The following is a 12,284-nucleotide window of genomic DNA, read 5'->3' on the forward strand; positions in this document are numbered from 1 at the left end:
GTCTAAATGGCCAAGGACATTAACCCTGTGAGCTTACTTTAACTAATGTGGAAAGTTGAAAGGTTGATTTTTTTCACCTATACTGTGGCTTAAAAACACATTCCACCGAGATTTGCACTCAGATCGCTGGATTCAGAGTCCAGATTGCTAAGCATTACACCACGGAACCTTTAAAAGTGTTGCAAGTGTTTGCTTGACAGTTTCTTTCCTCATATATCCACATCATATTGATTATGATATGATATTGAAGGCACACAATCACAACGAAGATGAAAAAGCAATTTTGGCCAACTTAAGTCATTTAGTTAGCTAAGCATTCAGAGGATGTGGGAAAAGGCAAGTCAAGAACAGTTTTTCCAAAAGTAGAATGGGAGCCAGAGCGTTCCTCTCCTGTGAACCAGGTTCCAGTTTGGGTTCAGGAGGCAGACACCATCTCCACATGTAGAGCAGGCTTAAGACTTTCCTCTTTGATAAATCCTATAGGTAGGGCTGGCTGGGTGAGTCCTGAACCATCCTTAGTTGTGCTGCTATAGGCCTAGACTACCGGTGGACTTCCCATGATGCACTAGCACCTCTCTCCTCCTCCTTCTCTTCCATCTGTATGCACCTCATATGCCTTTGAGATACAAGAACTTCTTTCACTTGCGTAAATGGCCTATTTTGTGCAAACAAAAGGTGGAAACAATGATCTTGATGGTAGGTTTGGTGATTTTATTACCCCTAAAGTGTCTGCAGGTGCTTAGCATTATTAGCACCACACTCAACCATCTGAGCTAACCGTCCTGCTTTTTAAGTGTTTGAAAAAGAAAGATTTCCGGAAACAAACCAGGCAAATCAAGCAAAATGGGCCAGTTCTGGAAGGGCTACCTGTTGTGAATGGTTTGTAGGGACTGCTATGTTTTCGGCCTTGCAAAAAAGACAGGGAAAGCATAGCTATAGAGTCCCAACCAAGATGCTACATGCTCCCATTCTGTTTCTGGAGGTAGACAGGAGTTTCTAAACCACGAAGGACTTGAACCCTCAATCTTCTGATCCGAAGTCAGACGCCTTGTCCTTGTCCACATTAGCAGGGTTGAGAAGGTTTGCAATTATTTCCAAATCTGAATTGCCACGGTTTATCTGAAATTCAGGAGCGCGAGTACATTTTTAAAAAAGGCAGACTAATTAGGCCGGCCAGCTTTTGGTTGAAGGGGCGATATTGAATGCAAGGCGCATCAGTTTTACCTGTGACTCATATTGCACTTACTGAGCACAACCTTACAACTGTATGTTTTTGGCCTTCCTACAAAAAAGACATGGAAAGCAGAGCTATAGAGATTGAGACTTGTTTTTTGCGTTAATGGCCGATTTGTGCAACAAACAAAAGGTGGATACAGATGCTCTTGGGCGTAGGGTTTGGCGTTTTAGTACCCCTAAAGTGTCTGCCGGTGCTTAGCATTTTTACCACCACACAAACTCAACACTGAGCTAACCGGCCGCCTTTTTAAACTGTTTAAAAAGAACAGATTTCCCAAACAATTAAGGCCAAATTGAGCAAAATTGTCCGAGTTCTGGATGAGCTGGATGAGTTGTACACTTTGGCAATTCTGAACACTTTCAGACACTGTTGTATCATGTAAGTAACATGCACAAGTCTTTAAAAAGAATTGTGGCTGTTTTTCATACAGGTTTGCATCATAACAATGCGGGTGCTATCTCTAAATGAACAATGGCCGACCTACATCCATCTTGTTAGCACCCAAATCTCTGTGCTGATCTCCCTGCTTGGATGGCAAGTCATCTGGTGGATTTTTCCCATCAAGAGGAAGCGGATCAGAGGAGAGTTGTTTTTATTGTACTCACCAGCAATAAAGTTTATTTGTCCACAAATAACAATAGGTTATCAACGTTTCAGCGAAGAATCAACCCAGCTCAATCCCTGATAGGAAACAGCTTGATTCTGGGATATGTATGAAGTGCTCGCTAACGTCATCTGTCATGCAGGTTTGCAGGATGTTCACAGTCTGCTAGTGGCCATGATGTGTTGGGACTTTGAGCTTTTTAACCCGTTTTGGTCAATTTAGCCAATTTTCAAACCAGTTGTGCAATAACATTGGTGTTCTCAGGCATTGTGCAATTTATGGTCTACCCCCTGCTTTCCAGAAGACCGTGATCATGGCAACAGCTTATGGTCTTCATTTACTTTAATCTGTAGTTCAGGAGATTATTTTTTTCCACAGCCAGTAGTTTTAGAAGCCTGGTAGGTCAGTCGTAGAGCATCAGAGAAAGAGACTTTTTACTCTGAGGGTTCGGGGTTCAAGTCCCTGTTCAGGTGTAGAGTTGACGTTCTTGAACACTTCAGATACTGCCATATCGTTTGTGTTCCATCCATAAGTCTTTAAAAAGAATGTGGCTGTTTTTCAAGCAGGTTTGCATCATAACAATGTTGCTGGTAAGTCTAAATGTACAATAGGCAACCTACGTCCATCTTGCTAGCACACCAATCTCTGTACTCATCTCCCTGCTTGGATAGAAGGTCATCTGGTGCATTTTTCTTGTCACGAGGCTAAGTGCTGTGGTCTGGTGCATTCCCCAACCTGTGTCGTGTCTCTCTTTCTTCTGTGTGTCTTGTCTGTCTTGCCGTGAGGGCGTTCCAGGGATCTAGAGGCGTGGCTTTCCATCTACGTTCCGTCATCCACTCAGCTGTTCCTCATCACTCATCACCCACGTCAATACATAAACCCGGGCTGACCGCCTCTTCAACGCCAGATCATTACATGCACTATTGTGGTAACTGGGCTCCTAGTCATTTGCGCCTGTGTTGTTGTTGTTTTTTGTATTCTAGTACTAACTCTGCTCTGCCTCTCCTTAGATCCATCCGTTGTCCCTCCGGCTGCCTTCCTCCCTCCTCACGCCGACCAGCCACCTGTCTACACCAGTGTTTTGAACCCCTCCGCACTCCTTAAACGTGCCTTTTGTATCTCTATGGTTCTGGGTCTTACTAACCGTAACACTAAGAGTATAGAAGCGGAACAAGAGGGAAGTTGTTTTTTTTGCACCCACCAGCAATAAAGTTTACTTGTCTGAAGCTGTGTTGTTTGAATAAGGTTATCAATGTTTTGAGTGAAAAAGAATACCACAGCTCAAGTCCTTGGTAGGGCGACAGCTTTATTGTGGAACACTTCAGATACTGCCATATTGTTTGTGGTCCCTCCATAAGTCTTTAAAAAGAATTGTGGCTGTTTTCAAGCAGTTTGCATCATAACAATGTTGCTGGTAAGTCTAAATGTACAATAGGCAACCTACATCCATCTCGCTAGCACCCAAATCTCTGTACTCATCTCCCTGCTTGGATGGCAAGTCATCTGGTGGATTTTTCCTGTCACAAGGGCTTTTGATCAAACTACGTATAGTGCTTCCGCATGAGGACACTAAGAGTATAGAAGCGGAACCAGAGGGAGAGTTGTTTTATTGTACCCACTAGCAGTAAAGTTTATTTGTCTATAGCCATAAAATTGCATTAGGCTGTCAACGTTTTGAGCGAAAAAGAAAACCACAGCTCAAGTCCCTGGTAAGGCAACAGCTTGATTCTGGGATATGTATGAAGTGCTCACTATTGTTATCTGCCATGCAGGTTTGCAGGATGTTCACAGTCTGCTAGTCGCCATGATGAGTTGGGACTTTGAGCTTTTTAACCGTTTTGGCCAATTTAGCCAATTTTCAACCAGTTTGTGCAATAACATTTGGTGTTCTCAGGCAATGTGCAAATTATGGTCTACCCTCCTGCTGTCCAGAAGACCGTGATCATGGCAACAGCTTTTTGGTCTTCATTACTTGCACTTTAATTTGTAGTTCAGGAGATTGTTTTTCCCACAGTCCTCTGTTTTAGAAGCCTGGGTAGCTCAGTTGGTAGAGCATCAGACTTTTAATCTGAGGGTCCAGGGTTCAAGTCCCTGTTCAGGTGTAGAGTTGCAAACTCTGCTAGATGAGTGTCCATTTGACATACCTGTATGGACATGGACCATTTCAGACACTATCATATCATGTGTTCCATGCACAAGTCTTTAAAAAGAATTGTGACTGTTTTTTCAGCAGTTTGTATCATAACAATGTTGCTGGTAGTCTAAATGAACAATGGGCAACCTACGTCCATCTTGCTAGCACCCAAATCTCTGTACTCATCTCCCTGCTTGGATAGTATGTCCAAGGACATACCACTTATGTTCTATACCCTTTTCATTGGTTTGCTACCACTCTTAAATAATTCCTTTCATTGTATCAATCTCAGAAATAACCAAGAATGACAAATTCCATTCATTTGCTTGTGCCAGTGTTCAACCACCTGTCACTGTTTTTTAAACACCCTGCCCCGTGTGAGGGTTGAACTCACGACCTTCAGATTATGAGACTGATGCGCTGCCTACTGCGCCCAACGAGGCTATGAAAGGTATTGTAATGGTTGGGAAATTTCAGAAAAACTAACAATTTGGTCGTCAATCTTCACAAAAACAATGTATCTGGAAACCTATGTTCTCACACAAAGGCTAAAATTGACCCTAGATGCTTTGTCATGACCCCATGAAAAGGCCAGGACAAAAGACCGTGTGCAAAGGTTGAAGGAAATGTGAGAATATGACCACAACAAAAGAAATGATAATTCAATGATGGTGTTAGTCAGTTTAGTCAGTGGTGAATGTATATGCATGGATGAGTGTGAGGTATGGTGTCAGTGATTTATGCTGGACAGAGTAAAACTAACAAAGATGAGCGGGAGAGGTGCTGGACTGAGAGCACCTCTAGGGCAATCACAGATGCACAACCAATAATAAACACTACTGAGGGAATGCGTTCAGAAATGAAGAACATTGTTCAGAAAGCTTAATGAAGCTTCATTTGACCATAACTATTAACGACCTGAACCTGGTAAAAGATATGAGGTTCTCATGAATAGGTAGCCAGTGATTTACCCTACTGTAGATGGTGGTCGGCATGCCAACGAGGCTTGAAAATTTGCAGATGGGGATTCAGAGGAGATGTAACAGTTTAAAGTGTAAAGTAACTTAATTTTCTAAATTGTCCGCCTGCAGTGCCAACGAGAGCTCTTCTCTAATATTACCGGGTACGCAATAGCTATTCAACTTTAGAAGGTATTGTTGATCTCAGAAACAACGATAGACAGCACCATCTTATCACAATGCCATGTATGTGTTTCTTCAAAGTTTGCAAAACATTCCATGAACTCGCAAATCAATTGATGAGATTTTGGAGGTCAAAGGTTCAATGTCAAGGTGACTGTGTCCTCATGTCTGTCCATCCAATTCTTGTGAATACAATATCCCTGAACGCCTAGAGGGAAGCACTTCAAAATCTAGAGGTCAAGGTTACTGTTTCATTATGTCTCCAGAACTGTATATGTATTTCTCCTGAACTGTTGAGATTAGGTGACATAAAGCCTCAGTGGCCTAATGGATAAGGCACTGGCCTCCTAAGCCAGGATTGTGGGTTCAAGTCCCATCTGGGGTGGTTTTCAGCAGAGTGGCTAGCGGAAGTGTGCTGGGCCCATAATCCAGAGGTTGATAGTTTGAAATCATCCTCTGCTAACTCTGTTTTGCTGGTGACACAATGGTAGACACTCTGAAAGGGAGATGATCAAGAGATTATGATTTCCATGGTGAGATGAATCATGTTATAACTGCTGGAAAAGTTGTTGACAGCCCTGAAAAGTAGCAAATCGCGTTCTGGCAGTTTTCTGTCCATTTTAAAAATTGACATCCATTACCCTGTCAGGACCCTGTAGTAATGCTGTCTTTCCAGTGATGTGAGGGTAAGTTTGGGCTGTATACAGGTTTTAAATCATATCCATCGGTTGCATGGACGGGACATCAATACCCTGGTTCTACCGCCTGATCGCTGTCTTGTCTTTGTCGTTCAACAACTATTTGGGCTCACACCTAAACGCCCCGAAGCATCTCAGCCGAAAATCACACTGCACCTCAAAAGTGCTCTCAAGCACTCCAGCTGTGCTTTTGCAGAAGAGTGCCTTGTTTTCTTTTAGCTTAGAAAAAGGCTTTAGCTTGACAAGGTAAACAAATTGATCCATAGTGCTACTCATTAGTGTGTCCACTTCAGTTATGTATTGAAGCACATCCTTAGAGCTAATGGCCCTCATTTATTAACCTAATGTAGAAATCCTCTTACACAGGCTTTACGTGAGATTCATGAAACGTTGTATACACCAATCAGAGCGTAAGAATGATCGTACATTGATAAATGCAGCAGCTGGAAACGATCATAATTAAAATTATCACACCCCATTATATTCTCGGTTTTGAGGCATCGCCGCTACTATTTACGACATGGACAGACGTAATCCGGCTAAGAAGAGGCATTTTTCAGAGGTGGCGATTGCAACCCTGACATCTCAGGTGCTCTGGTGCAGCCAGCTACCACCAGGACCAGGAGCAGCCGGCTACCACCAGGCCCAGGAGAATATGCCACCTAAGAAAATGCAATCCTACCCGATGAGGTTGAGGAGATAAAGAAATCTCTGGACTTCTGTCGGCGGAGATTTCTTCTGTTGCAGTGCAGTGCAACAGAAGAAAAATCATAGATCTGATGAGTAAAATACAAACGCTAAACGGGCAAAACGTGGAGAAGATTGCTTTTCTGAAACTTGAGTTGCTGACCTCGAGCAATGCAATGTGATTATCAGCGGCCTGAGAACCAAACAACGGAACTATGCCAGGGTGGCCGCAGACGCTGGATACACCACTGCTAGGCTGAGGGAAGCTCTCGAGGAGGAGAAGGAGACGCTGGAACAACAGGTGATTTGCTTTTTGGACAGCAAAGGCATTTATGTTGATAGCAGGGACATTGAGGATTGTCATACTCTGCCGAGCAAAAACAAACGGCCACTCCATTGGTAATAATCCGTTCACCAACAGAAAGAAAAAGTCCGCACTTCTCAGACAAGGAAGGAAATTAAAAGGCATCCAATTTTACATCAACAAACACCTCACCAAGAAAAATGCTGATATTGCCAAGAAAGCACTCACACTCAGAAAACCAAAACACCAGGCCAACATGGCAACACATTGGCAAGAATTGTAAATATATACTCAAACTTCACGGTTGACGCCTGAGGCAGCAAAAGAGATTGAAGTGATTCTCATCAGGGACATCACCGAGCTGGATAAGTTTGAAGAAGGAATGAATGAATCAAGAGCAACATAGGCCTACATAAGGTAACTGCATACAAACTGAATTGGACGTATCAAACACAATGATCATGGCAAACTTGGACAGAAACTTCTCTGTTACATATAATAAACTGAACTTTCAAACTTCAAATACACAGAACATAAACCACAAGACATTGAAAACAACATTGACCAAGATAATAATTTCTACAGTCGTTCTCACTGCCAGTGTGAATATTACACAGTTAAACCTGTAAGCTTACTGTAACTAGATGTGGAAAGTTGAAAGGTTGATCTTTTTTACCTGTGGTGTGGCTTAAAAGCCAGGTTCCACCGAGATTTGAACTCAGATCGCTGGATTCAAAGTCCAGAGTGCTAACCATTACACCATGAAACCTTTAAAAGTCTTGCAAGGGTTGTTAACTAAATGGACTAGTCCATACACACAATATATACATACTCTAAACAGAACAATACAGAGGCCGTCAGAGATGGCAAAAGTACTCACTGCCGTGCTCAAGTAGAAGAACAGATAATTGTGTTAACAAATACTCTGGTAAAAGTAGAAGTACTGATTTAACTTCTTTACTCAAGTAAAAGTACCAAAGTACAGGCTTAGCATATACTTAAATATAAAAGTAAAAGTAGCCTTATGAATGACAAAGCTACCTGGACCAGACAGATGTTACTAGAGAGCACACTGAGAAACTAGAGTGGACATGGAGAAAAGACTCTTTATTCTTTATTCTTTATATGCCATTGCCTACATTTTAAATGGCCGTCTGCCAATAGGCCTAAAACATATAAAACATATAGCCTATTTATATTGACAGAGACTGGGACTCCAGGTTAATAAGATTCTGACCGAGTAGCAAGATATGAATTCAGTGTGATTTTGTGAGAAGTCTGTGTATGTTCCAATTTAATTAGATTACATTTTGTAATGGTAACCTCCAGGGAAATTATTTGAAATTTAGTGAGGACTAGATTAGAACTGGATTTAAAGCTGATTCTGGTTTCCAACTTCGGCCCAGGTGTGTCTGTTAAAACACAGACGGAGACAACTCTCTGTTACTGCTTTATTACAATCAATCATCAGTATAAACATGGGGGGGCAGCTCTGCTATGAATGTTGTGTGGTAATAAAAGAAATAAACAACATTGTAAAGGCTACCATACACAATGTATAGGAATCTTACAGTGAGGAAAATAAGTATTTGAACACCCTGCTATTTTGCAAGTGCAGCTTAGGCATTATATGGTGTGTTGAGGTGCTACATGAACATTTCTGCAAACAGTCATAGCACGCTTATTACGTTGTCGTGGCCGAGTGGTTAAGGCGATGGACTCGAATCCATTGGGGTCTCCCCGCGCAGGTTTGAATCCTGCCGACAACGAGCAGTGTTTTTTAGAGTGGTACCAAACCAATGACACATCAGAGTATACCAAACCGCAGATGTGCTTTCATAAACAATATTGTCTTATCTCATAGGTACTGGAAGCAACCAGTCTCCACCAATGTATTTCTTATCAATCTGTGTTACAAGATTTGCAGTGAACGTTGTATTGTCCAGCAGAAAGGCAACAGGTTTGTTACTTTTTGACTATGACTTATACCATAGCATTGCAAGCATTTTGCCAATGTTTGATTTCCAGCCACCGCAGTCACATTTACAGGTTTTAAAGCCATACACAACATATTTCAATTTCCTTGCAAGAGTCATCCCAAAAGCATTAATAAAGATAAATCTAAGTCTATCTCAGAAAAAAGTCAAAAGAATTTCAATATCTTCAGGGGATGTAGCTCAGTGGTAGAGCGCCTGCTTTACATGTATGAGGACCTGGCATCTCCAGCAGGTATTATGGTAGAGTCTTTAAAAGAGCTGCAGAAGATATTACCTCCTGTGGTAATCTGACTGGTAGACAGCACAACAAGCACTTTGAACGTACATATTTCACAGTTTCCATTTACAGTATTTATTACCTGTAGTGTAGTATATTTACTGTATTACACTCCAGTTTTTATGGGTGTTATAGCAGGAATAAAAGTGTATGAGCACTGTCTTCATTTATGGATGAAATAATCTCAACATGACAATAAGTTTTACTCTTCAGCAGGTGGAGAGACATTTCACTTCAGACACTTGCAACATCAGAGGCTTTGTTAAACATCAACAGACAGGAAATATACTGCTGTGCACAGGAAATAGCAGAGGATGGTCTTGATCCATCGACCTCTGGGTTATGGGCCCAGCACGCTTCCGCTGCGCCACTCTGCTCTGCTGATAACAATCAGGGGTTGGAAAATATGTGATTGACATTTTGTGGGGAGATTTGGGAACCTGTGGCAACCAAGGTTCCAACAGCTTACGGGTTGTAAAGTTAAACATTTGGGAGACCTTGCAACTATCTTTTATTTGAGCTCCCTGATTACTCACACATTGATTATTCACATGTACACTTGTGATTGGCTGTGTTTTAAAAAAAAAGGGCATGTGAGCACAGATATAACATCAGTAAGGAGTCTTCCAAGTTGCCTCTTATCATTTTAGTTTGGACACCCAGTGAGGCTTACAATGTAAGAGAGGAGCCTGGTCGGGCTAGAACTCTCCTCTGCTGGATCGGGCTGTACTGCACCGCCTAATGAAATATACACCCTTGACATATGGATAGTCCTAATATTAATATACAGGCTTATATTGCAATCTCGTCACCCTACATGTAGGTACCTATATTTAAATGAACACACTGTAGCAAAGTTTATGTATGTTTTTAATTTTACCTGTGTTTTTTTCTGTGAGGGACAACTCTGTCCGGCTTACTTATGTTGCATGGAAGCTAGCGTTAGCTAACTAGCAGCCAGCCTGCTTCCAAACAAATACTTTTTAATTATCTCAACACTTTTTAACAGTCAAACTGAAACACTGGCGGTGAGCTCCAGGTCCTGCAGCTGCAGACGGACATGGATAGCTTCAGACCCGCTCACCACTAGTGTTGGTGATAGCAAGCTAGCGTTAGCAAACTAACCCCGCTTATAATAATACATTTAATTATCCTAACACTTTAACAGTCAAACTGAAACACTGGCAGTGAGCTCCAGGTCTTGCAGCCACGGACGGACATCAATGGGTATAATGCGTGCCTTTTAAATTACATTTTTTTTAAGCGGGCTGGTTGGTTAGTTCGCTAACGCTAGCTTGCTATTCCCCCAACACTGGAGGTGGGCTCATGGGGGGTTGTGCCGCTGCTATCGGGTCTGGAGCTTTTCCATGTCGCTCGTCTCTTTTTCTTTTCTCTCACTTTTGTCTCCGTGTGCCGTGCGTGCCTGCTCGTGGTGTGAGGCGCATGTCCGCGCTATTCTCCGACATGGACTCCAAATCACACCTGATAGACGACCTTTAGTACAAAACTAAAGTAACAAGCCAATTTTGTAAAATGTAGGGAGTAGAAAGTACCGATATTGTGGTAAAATGTAAGGAGTAAAAGTAAAAAGTCGCCAAAAAAATAAAAGAGTAAAGTAAAAATATCCGAAAAACCTACTTGAGTACAGTAATGAAGTGTTTGTACTTCGTTATTTTGTTAACGAAGTATTTGTACTTCGTTACTTCCCATTTCTGATGACTGTAAAGATTAAAATGTACATGGTTTCCAGAACTGTATCTTCTGATAGACATAAGGCCACTTGGGTTATCTTCAGGCTGCTCTATGGTCTTATGCAGAATGATAAACCCTAGAGTTGGCTCACTCCAGATTATTTAAGCAACAAACGTCCCTGGGTGGACTTGAACCACCATCCTTACGTATACAGCCGACTGCGCTGACCTATTGCGCCACAGAGACTGCATATGTCTGATGTTTTTTTTATTTCTGATTCTGATGTAGAGATGGACAAACGACTCAAAAGCATAATACTTCTTGCCGTGACATAACAAGAAACAGTTAAAAAAAGAGGTCGGCGAGATAGAGTTCAAGACCCTTTTTTCAGGACACCCAAACTTTGTCGCTCAATATGGCAGGAATTCTACGCATCCAGGGCCAAGTGTTTTACCATTTCATCCACTACGGGCCCCTAAGGAACTTTACATGTGTTGACAATAAAGATGCTCACAAAACGCTGTACTTGCAATCGCGTTTCTCGTGCACATTCATGTCCTCTTAACCCTTGTATTGTCCTTTGTGTCACAGGGACATGGTTAGCTTATGTGACCTTTTGTACTAGCCAGCCGTTCTGCTTCGGGATCCCGAGACACCACTTTCATTCCATGTCAAATACCATCGTGGCCTCATCCTTTGGGTCTCAGAGACCCCGCTGTTTTATGTTCCATGCCATTATACGTATGTCCCACAACTGCCGTGGCGCCCCCATCCTCCGGGGTCCCGGGGACCCGAAGGACAACGCCATGGTCCCAGGGACCCGAAGGACAGAGTCATGAGTCCGGGACCCAAAGGACAATGCCATGGGTCCCAGGGACCCGTAGGACAACGTCAAGGGTCCTTGTGACCAAAAGGACAACGTCAAGGGTCCTGGGGACCCGAAAGGACAATGCCCTGGGTCCCTGGGACCCAAAGGATAACATCAAAGTGTCTTCGGGTCCCAGGGACCCGTGGAACCAGTAGGACGATGCCATGGGTCCCAGGGACCCAAAGGATAACATCAAAGTGTCTTCGGGTCCCAGGGACCCGTGGAACCAGTAGGACGATGCCATGGGTCCCAGGGACCCCCCATCCTCCGGGGTCCCGGGGACCCATCCTTGTTCGATGTCATCTTTCTCCTACCCTTGAGGCCTCAACCTCGCCATTCGGGTCCCTGGGACCCAGGGTTGTGTGTGTGTGTGTGTGTGTGGTGTGTGTGTGTGTGTGTGTGTGTGTGTGTGTGTGTGTGTGTGTTCGGGGCCTCGTCCACACGGGCCAAGAGGCTACGGGCGAACACACTCGGCACAGTAGTAGGCCCGCGTGCAGCTTCCACAGATGTATCTCTTGCAGCCACCACAAACGATGTGTGATTTGCGGTCCTTTCTCTCCGGACAGAGCTGACACCGCTTCCTTTTGCTTTGCACCCTCGGTGTGTCCGGTTCAGAATCCCCATGCTCCTCTAGGCCCCTTGTG

The 12,284-nt window shown here is 43.2% G+C and overlaps 3 non-coding genes across 3 annotated transcripts; 2 read left to right on the forward strand and 1 right to left on the reverse strand.

Moving 5' to 3' along the window:
- Nucleotides 1-3,870: 3,870 nt before the first annotated feature.
- Nucleotides 3,871-3,943, forward strand: trnak-uuu (transfer RNA lysine (anticodon UUU)). The gene has a single exon. It is a non-coding gene; the product is annotated as a tRNA-Lys (tRNA).
- A 1,487-nt stretch (nucleotides 3,944-5,430) lies between these two features.
- trnar-ccu (transfer RNA arginine (anticodon CCU)) lies at nucleotides 5,431-5,502 on the forward strand. Its single transcript has one exon. It is a non-coding gene; the product is annotated as a tRNA-Arg (tRNA).
- A 2,001-nt stretch (nucleotides 5,503-7,503) lies between these two features.
- Nucleotides 7,504-7,575, reverse strand: trnaq-uug (transfer RNA glutamine (anticodon UUG)). The gene has a single exon. It is a non-coding gene; the product is annotated as a tRNA-Gln (tRNA).
- Between the last annotated feature and the right edge of the window lie 4,709 nt (nucleotides 7,576-12,284).

The sequence above is a fragment of the Etheostoma spectabile genome, unplaced genomic scaffold (genome assembly GCF_008692095.1).
Source record: "Etheostoma spectabile isolate EspeVRDwgs_2016 unplaced genomic scaffold, UIUC_Espe_1.0 scaffold00569784, whole genome shotgun sequence".
NCBI lineage: Eukaryota > Metazoa > Chordata > Actinopteri > Perciformes > Percidae > Etheostoma > Etheostoma spectabile.